The sequence below is a fragment of the Pongo abelii genome, chromosome 1 (assembly GCF_028885655.2).
Source record: "Pongo abelii isolate AG06213 chromosome 1, NHGRI_mPonAbe1-v2.0_pri, whole genome shotgun sequence".
In the NCBI taxonomy this organism is placed as follows: Eukaryota; Metazoa; Chordata; class Mammalia; order Primates; family Hominidae; genus Pongo; species Pongo abelii.
Genome location: NC_071985.2, coordinates 156,229,081 through 156,249,763, shown reverse-complemented (window position 1 = coordinate 156,249,763; position 20,683 = coordinate 156,229,081). Strand labels below are relative to the sequence as shown.

Here is a 20,683-nt window from a genome sequence, read left to right as displayed (position 1 = left end):
GTCCCTCTGTTTCTGTTGCTTGGAATAGTTTCAGAAGGAATGGTACCAGCTCCTCTTTGTACCTCTGGTAGAACTTGGCTGTGAATCCATCTGGTCCTGAGCTTTTTTTGTTGGTAGGCTATTAGTTACTGCCTCAATTTCAGAACTTGTTATTGGTCTATTCAGGGATTCAACTTCTTCCTGGTTTAGTCTTGGGAGGGTGTAGGTGTCCAGGAATTTATCCATTTCTTCTAGATTTTCTAATTTATTTGCATAGAGGTGTTTACAGTATTCTCTGATGGTAGCTTGTATTTCTGTAGGATCAGTGGTGATAGCCCCTTTATCATATTTTATTGCATCTGTTTTTTTCTTCTCTCTTTTCTTCTTTATTAGTCTGGCTAGCAGTCTATCTATTTTGTTCATCTTTTCAAACAACCAGCTCCTGGATTCACTGATTTTTTTGAAGAGTTTCTCGTGTCTCTACCTCCTTCAGCTCTGCTCTGATCTTAGTTATTTCTTGTCTTCTGCTACCTTTTGAATTTGTTTGCTCTTAATTCTCTAGTTCTTTTCATTGTGATGTTAGGGTGTCGATTTTAGATCTTTCCTGCTTTCTCCTGCAGGCATTTAGTGCTATAAATTTCCCTCTAAACACTGCTTTAGCTGTGTCCCAGAGATTCTGGTATGTTGAGTCTTTGTTCTCTTTGGTTTCAAAGGATTTATTTATTTCTGCCTTAATTTCATTATTTACCCAGTAGCCATTCAGGAACAGGTTGTTCAGGTTCCATGTAGTTGTGCGGTTCTGAGTGAGTTTCTTAATCCTAAATTCTAATTTGATTGCACTGTGGTCTGACAGACGGTTTGTTATGATTTCCATTCTTTTGCGTTTGCTGAGGAGTGATTTACTTCCAATTATGTGGTCAATTTTAGAATAAGCGTGATGTGGTGCTGAAAGTAATGTATATTCTGTTGATTGGAGTGCAGAGTTCTGTAGATGTCTATTAGGTCCGTTGGTCCAGAGCTGTGTTCAAGTCCTGAATATCCTTGTTAATTTTCTGTCTCGTTGATCTGTCTAATATTGACAGTGGGGTGTTAAAGTCTCCCACTATTATTGTGTGGGAGTCTAAGTCTCTTTTAGGTCTCTAAGAACTTGCCTTATGAATCTGGATGCTCCTGTATTGGGTGCATATATATTTAGGATAGTTAGCTCTTCTGGTTGCACTGATCCCTTTACCTTTACGTAATGCCCTTCTTTGCCTTTACCATTATGTAATGCCCTTCTTGTCTCTTTCGATCTTTGCTGGTTTAAAGTCTGTTTTATCAGAGACTAGGATTGCAACCCCTGCTTTTTTTGCTTCCTATTTGCTTGGTAAATATTCCTCCATCCTTTTATTTTGAGCCTGTGTGTGTCTTTGCATGTGAGATGGACCTCGTGAATACAGCACATTGATGGGTCTTGACTGTTTATCCAATTTGCTAGTCTGTGTCTTTTAATTGGGGCATTTAGCCCATTTACAAACACCCCACTGTCAACATTAGACAGATCAATGAGGCAGAAAGTTAACAAGGATATCCAGGAATTGAACTCAGCTCTGCACCAAGCGGACCTAATAGGCATCTTCAGAACTCTCCACCCCAAATCAACAGAATATACACTCTTCTCAGCACCACACCAAACCTATTCCAAAATTGACCACATAGTTGGAAGTAAAGCACTCCTCAGCAAATGTAAAAGAACAGAAATTATAACAAACTGTCTCTCAGATCACAGTGCAATCAAACTAGAACTCAGGATTAAGAAACTCACTCAAAACCGCTCAACTACGTGGAAACTGAACAACCTGCTCCTGAATGACTACTGGGTACATAACGAAATGAAGGCAGAAATAAAGACATTCTTTGAAACCAATGAGAACAAAGACACAACATACCAGAATCTCTGGGACACATTCAAAGCAGTGTGTAGAGGGAAATTTATAGCACTAAATGCCCACAAGAGAAAGCAGGAAAGATCTAAAATTGACACCGTAACATCACAATTAAAAGAGCTAGAGAAGCAAGAGCAAACACATTCAAAAGTTAGCAGAAAGCAAGAAATAACTAAGATCAGAGCAGAACTGAAGAAAATAGAGACACAAAAAAACCCTTCAAAAAATCAATGAATCCAGGAGCTGTTTTCTTGAAAAGATCAACAAAATTGATAGACCGCTAGCAAGACTAATGAAGAAAAGAGAGAAGAATCAAATAGACGCAATAAAAAATGATAAAGGGGATATCATCGCCGATCCCACAGGAATGCAAACTACCAGCAGAGAATACTATAAACACCTCTATGCAAATAAACTAGAAAATCTAGAAGAAATGGATAAATTCCTCGACACATACACCCTCCCAAGACTAAACCAGGAAGAAGTTGAATCTCTGAATAGACCAATAACAGGCTCTGAAATTGAGGCAATAATTAATAGCTTACCAACCAAAAAAAGTCCAGGACCAGATGGATTCACAGCCAAATTCTACCAGAGGTACAAGGTTAATATTGTTATGTGTGAATTTGGTCCTGTCATTTTGATGCTAGCTGGTTATTTTGCCCATTAGTTGATGCAGTTTCTTCATAGTGTCAATGGTCTTTACAATTTGGTATGTTTTTGCAGTGGCTTGTACCAGGTTTTCTTTGCATATTTAATGCTTCCTTCAGGAGCTCTTGTAAGAGAGGCCAGTGGTGACAAAATTTCTCTGCATTTGCTTGTCTGTAAAGGATTTTATTTCTCCTTCTCTTATGAAGTTTTATTTGGCTGAATATGAAATTCTGATTTGAAAATTCATGTCTTTAAGAATGTTTAATATTGGCCCACACTCTCTTCTGGCTTGCAGGGTTTCTGCAGATGTATCTGCTATTAGTCTGATGTGCTTCCCTTTGTGGGTAACCTAACCTTTCTCTCTGGCTGCCCTTTACCTTTTTTTTCTTCATTTCAACATTGGTGAATCTGACAATTATGTGTCTTGGGGTTGCTCTTCTCAAGCAGTATCTTTGTGGTGGTCTCCGTATTTCCTAAATTTGAATGTTGGCCTGTTTTGCTAGGTTGGGGAAGTTCTCCTGGATAGTATCCTGAAGAGTGTTTTCCAACTTGGTTCCATTCTCCCTGTCACTTTTAGGTACACCAATCAAACATAGGTTTGGTCTTTTTCACGTAGTCCCATATTTCTTGGATGCTTTGTTTGTCCCTTTTCATTCTTCTTTCTCTAATCTTGTCTTCATGCTCTGTTTCATTATGCTGATCTTTAATCTCTGATATCCCTTCTTCCCCTTGATCAATTTGACTTTTGATACTTGTGTATGCTTCACGAAGTTCTCGTGCTGTGTTTTTCAGCTCCATCAGGTCATTTATTTTCTTCTCTAAACTGTTTATTCTAGTTAGCAATTCCTCTAACCTTTTTTCAAGGTTCTTAGTTTCCTTCCATTGGATTAGAACATGCTCCTTTAGCTCGAGGAGTTTGTTATTACCCACCTTCTGAAGCCTATTTCTGTCAATTCATCAAACTCATTCTCTGTCCAGTTTTGTTCCCTCACTGGCAAGGAGTTGTGATCCTTTGGCAGAGAAGAGGTGTTCTGGTTTTTGGAATTTTCAGGCTTTTTGTGCTGGTGTTTCCTCATCTTCGTGGATTTATCTACCTTAGGTCTTTGATGCTGGTGACCTTCAGATGGGGTTTTTGTCTGGATGTCCTTTTTGTTGATGTTCATGTTATTCCTTTCTGTTAGTTAGTTTTTCTTCTAACAGGCAGGCCCCTCTGCCGCAGGTCTGCTGGAGATTGCTGGAGGTCCACTCCAGACCGTGTTTGCATGGGTATCACCAGTGGAGGCTGCGGAACAGCAAAGATTGCTTGCCTGTTTCTTCCTCTGGAAGCTTCATCCCAGAGGGGCATCTGCCAGATGCCAGCCGGAGCTCTCCTGTGTGAGGTGTCTGTCGACCCCTGCTGGGAGATGTCTCCCAGTTAAGAGGCATGGATGTCAGGAACCCACTTGAGCAGGCAGTCTGTCCCTTAGCAGAGCTCGAGCGCTGTGCTGGAAGATCCACGGCTCTCTTCAGAGCCAGCAGGCAGGAACATTTAAGTCTGCTGAAGCTGCGCCCACAGCCTCCCCTTCCCCAAGGTAGATGGGTGTTTTACCTATAAGCCCTTTACTGGGGCTGCTGCCCTTCTTTCAGAGATGCCCCACCCAGAGAGGAGGAATCTAGAGAGGCAGTCTGACTACAGCAGCTTTGCAGAGCTAAGGTGGTCTTCACCCAGTTCGAAATTCCTGGCAGCTTTGTTTACACTGTGAGGGGAAAACCGCCTATTCAAGCCTCAGTAATGGCGGACGCCCGTCTGCCTACTAAGCTCAAGCATCCCAGGTCGACTTCAGACCACTGTGCTGGCAGCAAGAATTTCAAGCTAGTGGATATTAGCTTACCGGGCTTTGTAGGGGTGGAATCCACTGAGCTAGACAACTTGTCTCCCTGGCTTCAGCCACCTTTCCAGGAGAGCGAACGGTTTTGTCTCACTGGCATTCCAGGCACCACTGGGGTATGGAAGAAAAACTCCTGCAGCTGGTTCAGTGTCTTCCCAAACGGGCATCCAGTTTTGTGCTTGAAACCTAGGGCCCTAGTGGTGCAGGCACCCAAGGGAATCTCCTCGTCTGTGGGTTGCAAAGACCATGGGAAAAGTGTAGTATCTGGGCAGAAAAACACTGTTCCTCAAAGCACAGTCCCTCGCGGCTTCCCTTGGCTAGGGGAGGGAGTTCCCTGACCCCTTGCACCTCCTGGGTGAGGCGACGTTCCACCCTGCTTCAGCTCACCCTCCATGGGCTGCACCCACTGTCTAACCAGTCCCAGTTAGATGAGCTGAGTACCTCAATTGGAAATGTAAAAATCACCCACCTTCTGCGTTGATCTCGCTTGGAGCTGCAGACCGGAGCTGTTCCTATTCTACCAACTTGCCAGCCACCAGCTGTGGACTTTTTATGTATGACATTTATTATGTTGGGATAATTTTTTTTATTCTTAGTTTGTTAAGAGCTTTTATCATAAAAGGATGTTGAATTTTGTCAAATGCCTTTTCTGCATCTATTGACATAATCATGTGATTTTTATCCTTTATTCTGTCAATGTAGCAAATCACATTCTTTGATATTCATATGTTAAACATTCTTGCATCCCAGAGATAAATCCCATTTGGTCATGGTGTATAATTCTTTTAATGTGCTGTTGGCTTCAGTTTGCTACTATTTTATTGAGGATTTTTGCATCTATGTTCATGAGAGATATTGGCCTATAGTTTTATTTTCTTGTGTTGCATGTTTTTTTGGCTTTGGTATCAGGGTTATCCTGGCCTCATAATATGAGTTTGGAAGAATTTCCTCCTTTTCCATTTGTTGGAAGAGTTTGAGAAGAATCAGTGTTAGTTCTTCTTTAAATTATTGTTAGAATTTGCTAGGGAAGCCATCTGTCTTGTGTTTTTCTTTGTTTAGAGGTGTTATTATTATTATTATTACTAATTCAATCTCTATACTAGTTATAGGTCCTTCCAACTTTCTATTTCTTCCTGATTTAGTCTTGATGGGTTGTTTGTTTCTAGAAATATATTCATGTCTTCTAGTTTGTATAGTTTGCTGGCATATAATTGTTTAGAATAGTCTCTTATGATCCTTTATAGTTTTGTGGAATCTGTTGTAATGCTTCCTTTTTCATTTCTGATTTTACTTATTTAAGTCTTCTCTCCTTTTTTCTAAGTTTGTCTAGCTAAGGGTCTGTCAATTTTGTTTATATTTTCACAAAACCTATTCTCAGTTTTATGATTTTTTTCTGTTTTAAATTTTGTATTTCATCCGTCTCTAGACTTTGTTTTCTTCCTTCTGCTAATTTTTGGCTCAGTTTTTTCTTCTTTCTTCAGTTCCTTGAGGTGTAAAATTAGTTTGTTTATTTGAGATCTTCCTTCTTTTTTAATGTAAGCATTTATCACTATAAAATTCCCACTTGGTTCTATTTATTTTGTGTCCCATAAGTTTTGGTGTGGTGCGTTTTCAGTTTCATTTGTCTTGAGATATTTTCTAATTTCCTTCTTGATTTCTCCTTTGACCCAATTGTTGTTCAAAAGTGGGTGGTTTAATTTCCATATATGTGTGAATTTTATAAGTTTTCTTCTGCTATAGATTTCTAGTTTTATTCCATTGGGGTTAGAATAGACACTTGGTAAGATTTCAATCTTAAGTTTGTTACATCTTGTTTTGTGACTTAACATGTGTTGTATCCTGGAAAAAAAGTCATGTTTGCTTCATAAGAATGTGTATTGTATATTCTGCTGCTGTTGGGTGAAATGTTCTCTATATGTCTGTTAGGTCCATTTGCTCTACAGTGTTATCGAAATCTTTTGTTTCGTTTTTGGTCTTATGCCTGGGTATTCTATCCATTATCGAAAGTGGGGCATTCAAGTCTTCTACTATTATTGTGTTGCTATTTATCCCTTCAGTTCTGTCAATGTTTGCTTTATGCTTTATATGTTTAGTAACTCTGACGTTGGGCGCATATATATTTATAATTATTCTATCTCCGTGGTTAATTGACTCTTTTATCATAAATTATCTTTCTTTGTCTCTTGTAACATTTTCTCATATTAGAGAAAGATAAATTAGTCATCTGTATAAATAGAGCCACTTCTGCTCTTTTTTGGTGACAATTTATTTGCATGGAATATCTTTTTTTCATTTATTCACTGTAAGACTATATATGTTCTTAATTCTACAGTAAGTTTCTTGTAGACAGCCTAGAGCTAAGTCCTGGATCTTATTTTGTTATCCACTCAGTCACTCTATGTCTTTTGATTGGGGATGTTAATCCATTTACATTTTTAAAAGTGACTGACATAAAAAAATTAATATTGCCATTTTGTTCATTGTTTCCTGTTATTTTTGTAGTTCTTTTACCTGCCTTTTCCTCTTTTGTTGTCTTCCTTTGTGTTTTGATTTTTCATATAGACTTTGATTCCTTTCTTTTTTTCTTTTGTGTAAATTCTACAAGTTTGTGTGTGTGTATATGTGTGCCTGTGTGTGGGTGAGCATGGTTACCTTGGTGATTTCATAAAATATCTTATAGAAATAACACTCTATTTTAAGTTGATAACAATTAAAAGTCAATATCATACAAGAACTCTACACTTTAACTTCTCCCCCCCAACTGTATTTTATTGTTATATAAATTTCCATCTATTCATATTGTATAACTTTAAGCATTTTTAATTAGAGTTATTTTTAATACTTTGTCTTTTAGCTTTTATATGAGAATTAAAAGTGATTTAGCCACTGCTATTACAATAGTACAGTATTCTGTATTTGTTTACATATTTACCAGTAGCAACAAATTTCGTACTTTCTTATGCCATTGTGTTGCTGTTTAGCATCCTTTCAATTCAACTTGAATAACTCCCTTCAGCATTTCTTGTAAGGCAGGTCTAGTGGTGATGACCTTTCTCAGCTTTTGTTTGTCTAGGGAAGTCTTTATCTGTCTTTCATTTTTGAAGGATAGTTTTGGGAACAGTATTCTCAGTTAGCAGTATTTTTATTTTCAGCACTTCAAATATATCATTCCGCTCCTTCTGTCTGCAAGGTTTCTGCTGAAAAATATGGGGATTGTCCTATGAAAGTTCTTTTGTATTTGGCAAGTTACTTCTTGCTTGCAGCTTTCAATATTTTCTTTGCCTTTAAATTTTGACAATTTGATTATATGGCTCAATATGGACTTTTTTGGGTTCAAATTATTTGGTGCCTTTTGGACTTCTTAAATCTAGATGTCCTTTTTCTTCCCCAAATTTGGGAAGTTTTTAGCCATTGTTTATTTGGATAAGCCTTCTATTCCTTTCATCTATTTTCTTCTTCTGAGACTCCCATAATGTTTCTATGTCTGCTTGATGGTGTCTCACAGTTCCTTTACGTTTTCTTCACTTTTTACATTCTTTTTTTCCTTCTGCTGTTTTGACTGAATTATTTCCAGTGACCTGTTTTTGCATTTGCTGATCCTTTCTTCTGCTGTTGAATCTCTCTAGCAAATTTTTCAGTTCAACTATTGTATTCTTCAGCTCCATGATTGCCATTTGGTATTTTTTGATATTTCCTATCTCTTTATAAAATTTTCACTTTGTTCATGCATTATTGTCTTGATCTCCGTGAATATCTTAATGAGAATTATTTTTAATTCCCTGTCACGTAAATCGTATAATTTCATTTCATTAAGATCATTTTCTGGAGATTCTTCTTATTCCTTTGTTTGGAACACTTTTTCCTGGTTTTTCATTTTTCTTAACTCTCTGTGTTGATGTCTGTACATTAGACAAAGTGGGCACCTCTTCCAGTCTTCACAGACTGGCGTTATAGAGAAGGAAATTCCACCAAACAACATGGTCAGATTCTGGGGGCCTCCACCAACTCTTTTTCTCCCCAGAAAGAGGTAGGAAGTTGTAGTTTTGTCCATGTTCTCTGTTGTGACCCAGAAGGGAAAGCTATGCCATCTACCAACCCAAGCTACTATCTCCATTGTATTCCACCAAACAACATGGTCAGATTCTGGGGGCCTCCACCAACTCTTTTTCTCCCCAGAAAGAGGTAGGAAGTTGTAGTTTTGTCCATGTTCTCTGTTGTGACCCAGAAGGGAAAGCTATGCCATCTACCAACCCAAGCTACTATCTCCATTGTACCCCACGTGGCTAGAATGTGCCAGATCTATTGGTGCTCCAGGGTTGATGAGAAAGATGCTATTTCTCTGGGCAGCCCCAAAGAAGTTGGAGTGTGGGATCCATGAATCAACTCTTCTGTCCATGGGGAAAGGGAGAAGCTGAGAGCTGGGATTTTTTCATCCACTCACTCTGTATTGAGCAGTGGGGAGAGTCGATGGCATTTACCAGGCCAAGCCACTGCCTCTGTTCTCTTCCAGGTGGCTATACTGTGCCAGACCCATCAGAGCTCAAAGACCGACAAGGCAGAGCCACTCCTCTAGGGAGTGGCTCATAAAAATCAGAGTGCTGGATGTGTAAAACAACCCCTGCCTCCACTGAGTAAAGTTAACAGTGAGGGATTCTCTTCTTGATCATATGATGCTGCACTGGGGTCAGGGTCTCTGGTAAGAACATATCCCAAATCTCCCTACTGGCTTCAGTGAGTTGCTATTAGTTCCTGCCAGGATGCAAGAGCCTTTCAATTAGTTTCTGGTTTCTCACAAAGGGAATTTGTCTATGAATTATTGCTTAGTCTATGTGTTTGTTGCAGGGAAGGAGGATCCAGGTCTTCCTACTCTACCATGTTGATAACATCAATCTCTGAGACATTTATAATGAGCACATACTGCACATGAGGCTCTGTAGTCATCCCTTTAGATTTATCATAGCACTTAGTCATCAGAACATCACCACAAGATAGGTTTTATTATCATCCAGATCTTACAGACAAAGAAATTGAGGTTTAAGAAAGTTGAATCAATTGTTCAAGATCAGAAAGCTAGTAAGTGCAGGGCAAGAATTCTAAACCAGGTCTGTCTAACTCCTAAAGCATGTCTTAAGCACCATGATATTCTGCCTTTGCACAGAAGATGAGAGGACATATGGAAGAGAGAGGGGAGACAAGCCAACATTTTCCCAGAGGGAAGCAATGCTTTTAGGTAGTGCCAACATCATCAGTCAGTCTAGGACTAATGTCAGTGTTATCTACAGGAGAACAGCATGAACCCCTACACTGGGTTGATCAATAGTGAGTCATATGTAGATACTTGTGTATGCCTTGAATTGTGCTATGTGCTGGAAAGAACAAAATCAGTAAGACATGGTACCTGCCCTGGAGAATGCCTTAATATGAAAATAAGATAAAGATATGTTTCAGATTCTCAGGAAACACTGGACACAGTCATTTGGTCCAGTCTGGAGTCTAACAAGGCTTCCCAAAGAAGCTAATGCCTAGGAGTTAGGTATCAGAATAAAAGTAAGAAAGGGTTTCCAGGCTAAAGAAACAGGATGTGCAAAATCTCAAAGGCTTGAAATCATATGGTGGGTACAAAAACCTAAAAATACTTGAGTACTACTCAAGTGCTTAAAGTGGAAATTACAGAGTAGGCAGATGAATACAGTGACCATATGCCCAGGTTTTCCTGGGATGGTACAGTTTTATACACATTGTACCAGCTAAGTTATCAATTACACCCACACTTCACACTAAAAAATATTCTGTTTTGGGTGAAAAATTATATGGCCATCTTATAATCACCCTATAGATGAGGCTACCCAGTGAAATAGAGGCCAATCACAGAGTCATTTACATCATGCTAAGAAATTGACTTAGGGGGTACATGTGCGGGTTTGTTACATGGGTATGTTGTGTGATATTTACACACGTTTACTTATCTGGACGTAACCTCATCGTAAGTCAAGGAGTATACTGAATACATGTAGCTTTCACACCATTATAAAGTCAAAAGTCAAAACATCAAAAGTTGGGGACCATTTGCACTAGGTTTACCACTGGTAAAGGGGATGTGGCTTTAGGTAATAAACTTTTAAAAATTAATGATTTTATATGTATTTTAATGTATGTTGGGGGAGAGACATAGCTAGCACATTCAACGCATGACTTCATGAATATTATTGCCCTGCATAAACTAAAATATGTATTGCTCTGCTGATGCATCCTACCTAAACCCATGAATTTTAAACCCAGTGCTCTTGCATGAATGTTTCAAACCTTGAACAACTGAAACTTCTCTCACAACTTTGGAAGGTTGAAAAAGTACATGATATGTGTTGGTCATATGGATTCTGTTATATTGAATATCTGTGGGTATCAATGTATTCTTTCCAGCAATACATTGAATATCACTTTCAGCAGTATAAAACTATGGCATCAATATCAAAGATCTATGAAAATGGCTGAAATCTAAGATGCACTATTATGGGATACTGGAGAGGGGGGGACTGTCAAAGGGCTCTAGGCCAGAGATTTCCATGGGAATCTAACCACTTTGATCTCCTGCTTAAAGCTCTACACTCTGGTTCCAGGTTGGACTTAAGTAATTTTGAAAGAAGAAAATCTAAGAAGGAAATTATTTAGTAATTCAGTTAAAAGGTGGTAAAGATTAAACTGAAAAAGTGAGGGTGAGCTGGAGGGAAGAGAAATTTTTGAGATGTATTTAAAAGCTAAAATCAACGGGTTTGAGCAGAGGTGGGAAAGAAAAAGTAAATAGTCAAGTTTGAGTCCTAGGTCCCTGACTCAAGCAACTTGATAGAGAATGGTTCCACCAACCAAGCTTGTGCTGTAGTCCAGGACTATAGAAGAAGCATGTTTAAAGCGAAAGACAACAAATTCACCAGCTCTCCAGCCACAGTGTAACCACAGAGAAATGAGAGGGAGATTAGTTTTCCAGAAAAGGGCATCATTTTTGGATATAGAATAACTTGGCTCAAATTTTAGTTTTGTTAGTTGCTTCTTCTGGGAAATGTGTATAATATATTAGAAGGTTGTTGTAAAAATTAAATGAGAGGCTATGTGTGAAAGCACTTTGTAAATTGTAAAGTGTCAGTTGTTATTTTGAAGTAAATAAGTGGAAGTGATAATGAATTCTAAGAGTTTAGAGATTATAAGGCTCAAAGGCACACTTAAGGAGGCAGACCACGTGGTTTATTCTTAGCATATTGTACTTAAACTACCTCCCACAGATAAGAATTTATTTTGTTTTTTAAAACTCCTAGAGTAAGTAACCTTATTAACCCATTTTAGAATTTTTAAATGCTCACTATTTAACAGTACTTAACCTAATTTTATTATGCTCCAACTCCTTTTGTGCTATATCCATGTTTCCCTTACATTCTTGAAAACCCTTCATGAGAGCTTTCAATCTTTTCTTTAGTAGGCTAAATGATACTTTATCTTTTAAACTATCTATAAGTTATTGCATGCATGTGTTTCTCAGAATGGCCAGATTAAAGTAATAACAACTTCTCATCTCCTTAAATCCTTTTTTGAAAAAACCAGGCTGTAAATAATGAAGGCTTATTGCATACCGCTTTTTTTCAAACCTGAACATCAAGCTTTGCCACTTGTAATTTATATGAGCTTAGATCGGTAACCAGACATCCAAGCTTTAGTTTCTTTAACAGAAGTCAATTCAGTGATGGCCGTTCTCTACTGGAGACAAGGGGTGGGACTAGAGTAATAATGGAGTACTAAAGAGAAATTATGAGGACTAGAAAGTCAAGAAGGGCAGTAGAACTGAAAGCACTTTGCAAACTGTAAATACCTACACCATGCAAAAACTGTTTATCATGCATTATCTTATTTGACCTTCTTTACAGCCCCATGAGGCATTGGCATATAATGTCACCATTTCAGAGTTGGGGAAAAGCAGATATGAAAAGGTCAAGCCATGTGCTCAAGATCTTGAAGCCAATCAGTGATGATGCCAAATCCCAGATCTACTGACTTTGACTGCATTCACTCATCATTAAACGTGTTCTTCTCACGTAATCCCAGCACTTTGGGAGGCTAAGGCAGGCGGATCACAAGGTCAGGAGATCGAGACCATCCTGGCCAACATGGTGAAACCCCGTCTCTACTAAAAATACAAAAATTAGCTGGCCGTGGTGGCACATGCTTGTAATCCCAGCTACTTGGGAGGCTGAGGCAGAAGAATTGCTTGAACCTGGGAGGCGGAGGTTGCAGTGAGCCGAGATCACACCACTGCACTCCAGCCTGGTGACACAGCAAGATTCTGTCTCAAAAAAACCAAAAACCAAAACCAAAACAAAAATGTGTTCTTTTGAGCTCTTACTATATGTGATGCATTAGGTGCTTGGGAAAAAAGAAAACTACAGACCCTACCCTTCCTCACTGACTCCCTTACCATTCACCAGAGCTCACGGTCTAGTAGGGAAGAAAAATAGATAAGGCCCTTGAGATCTAGGTCTAACATCCACGCCATCTCTGCACCAAGAAAAGTTTGATAGAATCTGGTTACCTGTTTGCTTTATGTTACAGAAGCTTGAAATAACCTCTATGATGAATCATTTGGAGTATGAATTTGGGAAAAATATTTATTCCATATGTTATAGCATGAGAAAAATATAAGCTGCCTAACCAATAACTTTGCCAATAAGATATTATCTATATTTCTCACCAGTAGGGTCCTGGATTTGTCTGAAACAGCAAGAAAAAGAAATTCTCAACTTTTACAACCTACTTTGCTAAGTGTGGCCATTTGCTCCTGTTCTGATCAAAGAAACGGAAGTAGAAATTGACTCAGTTAAGATTTTAGGAAAAGTATTGCCTTCCTGATAAAAAAAGGACAGACTCAGCCAGCTTATCTCTTTTGCTTTTTATCTTCCCTCTTCCCACACTCTCTGCTCTTTTTTCTTGGAATTGGATGTGATGTTCAAAGGAAAAAACAAAAAAAAAGCCATCTTGGAAGAAAGCCATAAGAAAGAAAGTCAAGCAGTAAGGGAGTCAAAGCAGAAAGGTAGGTAGAGCCTGGGTTCTAGACAACATCATGGAACTGCCCTAAAGAACTAGAATTTGTACCTCCATACTTGAGTACATAAGAAAAATAAAACCCTACTCTATTAAACCACTGAAGTCAAATTTCTATTACATGTAGTCTAACACAATTACCAATACAAATGCAGCCCGTATGTTACTAGCAATGAGGAATACCAGCTAGCACTCTCTAACATAAAAGGACATTGACAAATGTCACAGAGCTACCTGGACTTTGGTTTTGTTTCTGTACTCCACCAGCAATTTGGAAGTAATAAATGAGAATAATCTATAACAATGAGTGTTCTTAATTGAGATCTCTAAAATTTCTTTTAATATGGTTGCCAGATCACAATTTTTGGAGTAGTACAGATATCCCTAGGGTGATTGGACGGTGTCTGAACTGTTTGTTGGGTGCCTTTACCCTATTTGTTTGATACTCCACTGCCATGACACAAAGAGATAGGTGTATATGAGATATCTGAGACACAGTATCTTAGAACAGATGCTTGTATAGTCTGATGATGGAGATGCAAAATAGATTCTCTTCAAGATTAGTCTATTTACTTGGAGTTATAGATTCACACCATCTGGATACAAACACAAGCAAGAATTAATGTCTTGGTCCTGCTGAAGTCTAGTGGAAAAGAGAATGGAGGATCCCTGGCAAAGAAGAGATGAAGTCTTCAAATCTCAAACCACTCCAGGTAGAGTGTGGTGCAATTGTTCCGATAGCCACAGATCCCGTGAGATCTGGATCACTTTATCAGTGGATCCCAACTGGTACAAAAGCAGCAGCATGGGTTAGCTGAGTGCCCCACTGCCTCAGGCTGTGCTGGAGAGCTAGCCAGAGTACCATCCTCTAATAAGGCCGGAGGAGATAGTCCTGACCCTTGTCAGAAGTAGCAGGGCAAGCAGAGATTGGACTTCTAGCTTCACCAATGGTAATTAACTGTGAACATGTTGTACCGACAAGTATCAAAAGTGGCTAGGCATTCAAGAGCAGGAGACCTCAGACTAAAGTAACTCATTCTCCAATCTTTTAAAAATGTATACCTAAGAGCCAACACACATTGCTTTTGAAAAAAACTGATATGTTAAGTTCTGGTTGCATGGTTGCAACAGCTAGTTTTATACTCAAGCCCTAAAAGCTTTTTTTTTTTTTTTAAACTATTTCAGGGTCAGTCTGAAGAGTAATGAGAGGAAGATAAAAAACACGAGAAGAGGATCTCTGTGCCTTCTTCCCAAGACAGCATCCAATAAAAATGCTGAATAAACCATTTGCAGATTTCCAATAAGATAAGAAATCCTTCCTTCAAATGCAAAGAAAAAAATCTTTTTATTCATTCAACAAATATTTATTGAATGCTGATTCCATCAGGCTTGGTGCCTTTAATTATATAATTTTTCATTGTGCATGTATGGGTTTACACCATACAGGTTACATGTGGCAAGCTTTTACCCTGGCCTGACTTTCCAGCCAGCCAACACGTTTCTCCACTCCTTCTCTCTCCCCATACACTTGTCTTTCCTTTTCTCCTACTCTCCTTTCATCCAACTGCTGCCAAATATCTTCCAAATGCAGAAGGACTACAAACTAATTTTACTATTAGCTTAAGCAAAGCAAATAAGATGTAAATCCTCTGCCAAAGAAGTCAAAGAGTGCATTCCAAAGTCCAATTTTTATAAGCAATTTTTAAATAATCTTTGATTCATGACACTGTTCTTCTTCCATTAACTGAGAATTAATTATGTGACCTCTTCTTTTTACCACCTGAGATTCTAGAATTAAATTCAGCATGCTAAGAGTTCCTGTTACCTTCTGCTGGGGTGAACAGCCACCATTGTTATACTAAAATACACAGAAAGTCAGCTCAGTTCATTAGCACCCCCACCCAATCCCACCCACAGTTTGCTTGGTGCTTGTATATGACCTTTGAGAGTTCCCATGGCACAGGCAACTTTCTGGATCACTAAGTCCATATGTCAGTACAAAATTTCGTGAAAACATGGTGAAGTAGCTCTGAAAATAATATTGTCAGGATCCAAATTGATATCCAGAGATAGAGCATCTCATAACCCAAAACTTGTGCCAGGAAATTCTTCTAGTCCATTTAACCTTTGCTGCCTCTCTAAGACTCTCCCTCTCATTGAGATGTATCTGCTTGTTTGTCTAGAGTTAACTTTCCTAGGTGTTTGTTTTCACAAACCTTTAATTGGTATCTTTTTTTCCTCTTCTTCTCTTTCTCCTCTTCTTCCTCTTCCTTCTTTCTGTTTCCTTCTTTTATTCTTCTGATTTCCAATTATTTTTAAAATCCCATGCCTTTCTTTGCTCCAAATGACATTTGCTAATGCTCTCAAGTGAAGTCCAAAACTAAATTTAATTTTCTGATTGCCACTAGAGATGTTATGCACACAATGCTGCCAGAGTGTCCTTCCAACATGTAAATAAGATCATATTACTCTGCTACACAAAATTCTTCAACTATCCTTATTAGGATCTCAAAGTTAAATCAAGCTTCTTTGCCAAGGCCTTCATGTATTCATTTGATCAAATGAATGTATTTTTACTGAGAGACTATCATGCATGATTCTAACACATAGAAATATAATATTAAACAAAATGTCATGCTTGCTTTGGCAGCACATATACTAAACTGGAATGATTCAGAGAAGATTAGCATGGCCGTTGCATGTGGATGACACGCAAATTCATTAAGTGTTCCATAAAATTAAAATGCCTTATATCCTCATGGAATTTACATTCTAGTACAGGGAGGCAGGGGAGAGAGAGAGAGAGAATATAATTTCTGGTATAAAATATGTAGAAAATAAAAAAGTTATAAGGGGAAAGAGTGACTAAAGGAGGGATCTCTTTAGCTAGGATGGTTAGGGAAGGCCTCTCTGAGGCAGTGACATTTGACCTGAGACCTGAATAACAAGAATAATAAACTCCTAAGATTAAATTGTTAGTTACCTGTGAAATTCAGTTATATAAATGAATTTTTCCCTTATAATATGAATTTTACTTTGTAAGAAATATTTTGAATAGCAATCTAACTTTGTCTATTTTTATATACTGCTTCCTTGCAGACTAAATCTTTGTATTTGTGTGTGTCCTGTAAGTTAATACAATTTTACAGTCCAAGAGAGCAAACTCCCTTCCTTCCAGTCAGTCCTACTGCTACTCAAAATATGGGTCTCATGGGGCTTGTGACTCCTAAGTATTGTGAGACCTTGGGAAAATGGGTTTCCTTTTCAGGCAGAAAATGAGAACAGCTACTATCTAAGACCCCTTCCAAGTCTAAAATATCTAAAATGGCATGATTTCACTTTGAGTCATATGTTTATGATCTACAAAAAACTAGCACCTAAATTGACAAAAATCTATTCATCTGTGAAACAATGTTTTAATGGCATAGAAGGTAATTAATAATAATTGATGAATTTACTAAATTTTAAAAATTAATTTGTCAGTTAACATCTTCTAGATCTATTATGTATGCTAAGAGGTTTAATTCTTGAATGTTAGTGTTTTGGCTTCTTGTAAATTGCAATGGCTGTAGTTTTAGAAAACCTAATGAATGGCCTTATCTTTTCAGTTGCAAGTAGGATAAACAAAAGGAAAATTGGACAATAATAGGTAACACTGATTGAGGTCTTATTACGAACCATGCTCTGTTCTAAGTCTCCATATGTGAAAATCAGCTTACTCCTCACAGCACTGAGATAGGTCTTTACACTCTTTTCACAGATCAAGACATCAAGGGGTGATTACTTTAATAATTCAAAACTGTTCAATGGTAAAACTGGAATTTGATCACTAGCAGTCTGATATTAGGGGCTATATTTTAATTACTACACTATACTATACTCTTAAGCACTACACTGAAGACCCTAGTTAGATTAAGGCAAATTTGTACTTAATGATAGGGCAATGAGAGACAGAGAAATTACAAAAATTCTTACAGTTTTTTAAAGATAAATTTATCTCTCCACCAAAAGAAATAGCAATCACCATACTGGACAAATATATAATGCCTTTTGCTAAGTCATAATATACAAGTAAGAGGAAGAGTGGAAGTGAAATTCACATACTCCTTTAGACCTTTGTGCAGGCAAGGGATCAAGACCACAACTAAAACTGAAAAGCAAGTACATGCTAATACCAGTAATTAATTTCTTGAATTAGCATGAGTTATATCTATGGTCAACATGAATTGCATTTCTTCCCCATTTACCACCTATCTTAGGTTATATCTAGCCATAGACATAACTCAAGCTAATTCGTGAGGTGTATCTCACAAGTTATGTTTATGGTCAGTTTCAGGTTTCTTGATTATAACTTAGTAGAGATATGATCACTAGGGTCCTGCCAAATAGCAGTGAAATATGACTGCAGGAACCATATTACACACATGTCCAGTAAGCATTATGTAAAATTAGGCTGGTGGGCATGTATGTATAAGAAATAGATGCAAACTAAACACAGGGTTTGTTTGTGTGTTTTGCATGTACATAAAAGAAAAGAGATTCACAGAAATAAGGCAACATGTTGTTAGTTCTTTTTTCTTTCTTTCTTTCTTTTTTTAACAAGGAAAGAAGTTTCTGTCCATTTGGCTGAAAAGAGGAATCACATTGTGTCCACTATCGTAACTCACCAAAGACCCAATAGGCACTGTGATGCAAACTATTATTGTTCAGTGAATGGACTCTGATGGGGGATTCTTAGAGGAGGGATTGCCACCATCACTCTGGCTATTACTGACCAGTGTCCTACATCTAACAGACAAAGCCTCAGAAGGAATATGATACTGCCTAAGTCTTGATTGTGAGAGGATACCTGTTCTTTCCAGGGGTTTTCAGAGTAGCACAGTCCACTGCCAGGGATGGGTTTAGCCCATGCAGCTATAAATGTATATTTACATCCTGCTAGAGTCAATTTCATATATAACCTTTACCATGTGCAAGGCATTTGAAATGAGGCATTAGCAGAGGATACAAATGAATAAAATACAGTCTCTGCACTCAAAAATCTGCTTTTTAACAAAATATGTAACTATAATACAAGGCAAAGTGAAATTCATTCTAATGACATTCTTGGAGAGGAGCTATAGGAGGACAGAGCTTTGAGATACTTAAAATTTAGTATATCACATGGAGTTGGGATGGATCACTCAGTTGCAAGCAAAAGACAACATCTCTAGCTAATGTGAGCAGAGAATAGTTTTAATGAAAGGATATTAGGTATCTTACAAAAGCTCTAGAAGGGCCAGGTATGGAAGCTTTGCAAACAAAAGCAGTGTCCAAAACCACATACAGGAAAGCTGGTCCAATGAAGACACAACTGCAGCAAGAGCTGGACACAAAGTCCACAATGTATACTTCCAACTCATAGGCAGTAGGCACACATTCAGTCCCCAGAGCCACTTTCTACCGCCTCAGAAAATTCGGTGTTGCTGCTGCCATTCTCACCAGAACAGAGTCCATGCGGTCCTTCCTTTTCCATGTTATCAGCATCCAGCTTTGAGCATGGAGTGGCTATCCCTCATTGCCAAGGTCTGGGTCACGCGCCCACTCCTTAGCTCCCAGGGTCTAGGCGAAAAATTGTGATGTTCTCAGCTTCTCTAGTAGGAGCCAGCTCTTTATAATGTAATGGAGGGTGGGGGACTCACAAACATATGAAGAATGCTCAAATGCTGGGAGACCAAAATTCACTGCAACCATCCATTCCATGAAGGAAGCCACACCAAACACTCAGCTTAATGGCAGAAGATCTGTAGTGAGCCCATTTTGGCTTTCATGTCTTCTTTCCTTTGTTCAGTGAGATAATGCTTTTTATCTCTCATTACCATCCTGTATTTCTTTTTGTCTTAGAGCATTTTACAGTTTCCTCGTTGAGATAATCTGAGCTGGGACTCCTAAGATTTATTTAATCATGGTATTTTCATTTGTGCCCAGGATTATAAACAAGGCAATATTGAAGGGCCAAATGTTTAATTAAAGGAAAAAATGATAATTCTTTGAAATTAGAAGATGATGTAGAAGAAAAATAGACACTATGGCATATACTTTCAAAAAGACAGTTGGCAATAATTGATAGAGGTGGATCGTTCATCTCACAACCAAGATAAGTTTGATACTACAGAACTAGAGGTGACACAATCAGCTATTTGTTTCCAGACAATAAGCAACATGCAATACAATAAAGTTAATGATGCAGAATGATTTTAGCAATGGAAAAATGCAGTAAAGAGGAAAACCTCACCCAAGCATTTAACAGGTTAATATGGAACAGGTTTCTCTAAGAGGCTCTGATTCACTAATAGACACTCCCTTGATTTCCTCTGATTATTAAGTGAAAAACTTCTACTAACCAAAAAGAATTTTAAATCAAATAATCACACAGCACAAAAATAGAAGATTTAAGTCATTCCCTCTGAATTTCAGGCTCATGTATATAAATGTCTACTAGAAGTTCTACTTAGACACTCTTAAGTACATCCCCCTAACTGAACTCATTATCTTCTTGCCAATTCCTATTCCCTTTCTAGAATTTCCTATTTAGTGAATGATGCCCCGATACACCCAGGCAACCAACCAGGTACTAGAAAGTTGTCAGCGAGTCTTCCCTTGCCTAACGTCCTCCATCTAATCTATCTCAAAATTCCTCAAATTTTATGTTCTAAATATGTTCACAGTCTCTATGCTTCTCCTTTTCCTCATCACCATATCAACACACCCCAGCTGAAATGATAGCATTTTGCACAGGAATGTGCTCACACCTGCCTTTCCAGTGGGCCTGGCAACCAGGGTCCAGAGAACCATCCACACATGGCAGTCAGAAAGCTGCTGAAATACAGTGCGCTTCATAGCTCCTCCTTAAGTGGATTTTTCTTTCTTTCTTTCTTTCTTTTTTTTTTTTTAATTCAGATGAATCTGCTTTCGAATTCTGACTTTTCCACTTATTAATGAGATGGTCTTGGGTGAGTTACTCAACCTCTGAGCCTCAGCATCTACATTTTAAAAATGAAAAATGATGTTTTTTAAAATGGAGATTAGTCTAAGGATTAAATGAGAAAATGTGTGGAAAATTCCTAGCACAGTAGCCAGCATAAAGTAAATCTTTCAGTGAAATTTTTCATAATCACTATCAGGAATTAAAGTCTTTTT

General features: G+C 38.1%; 1 non-coding gene across 1 annotated transcript; it reads left to right on the top strand.

Moving 5' to 3' along the window:
* Positions 1–16,142: 16,142 nt before the first annotated feature.
* Positions 16,143–16,244, top strand: LOC112131040 (U6 spliceosomal RNA). The gene has a single exon (XR_002913198.1). It is a non-coding gene; the product is annotated as a U6 spliceosomal RNA (small nuclear RNA).
* Positions 16,245–20,683: the final 4,439 nt, after the last annotated feature.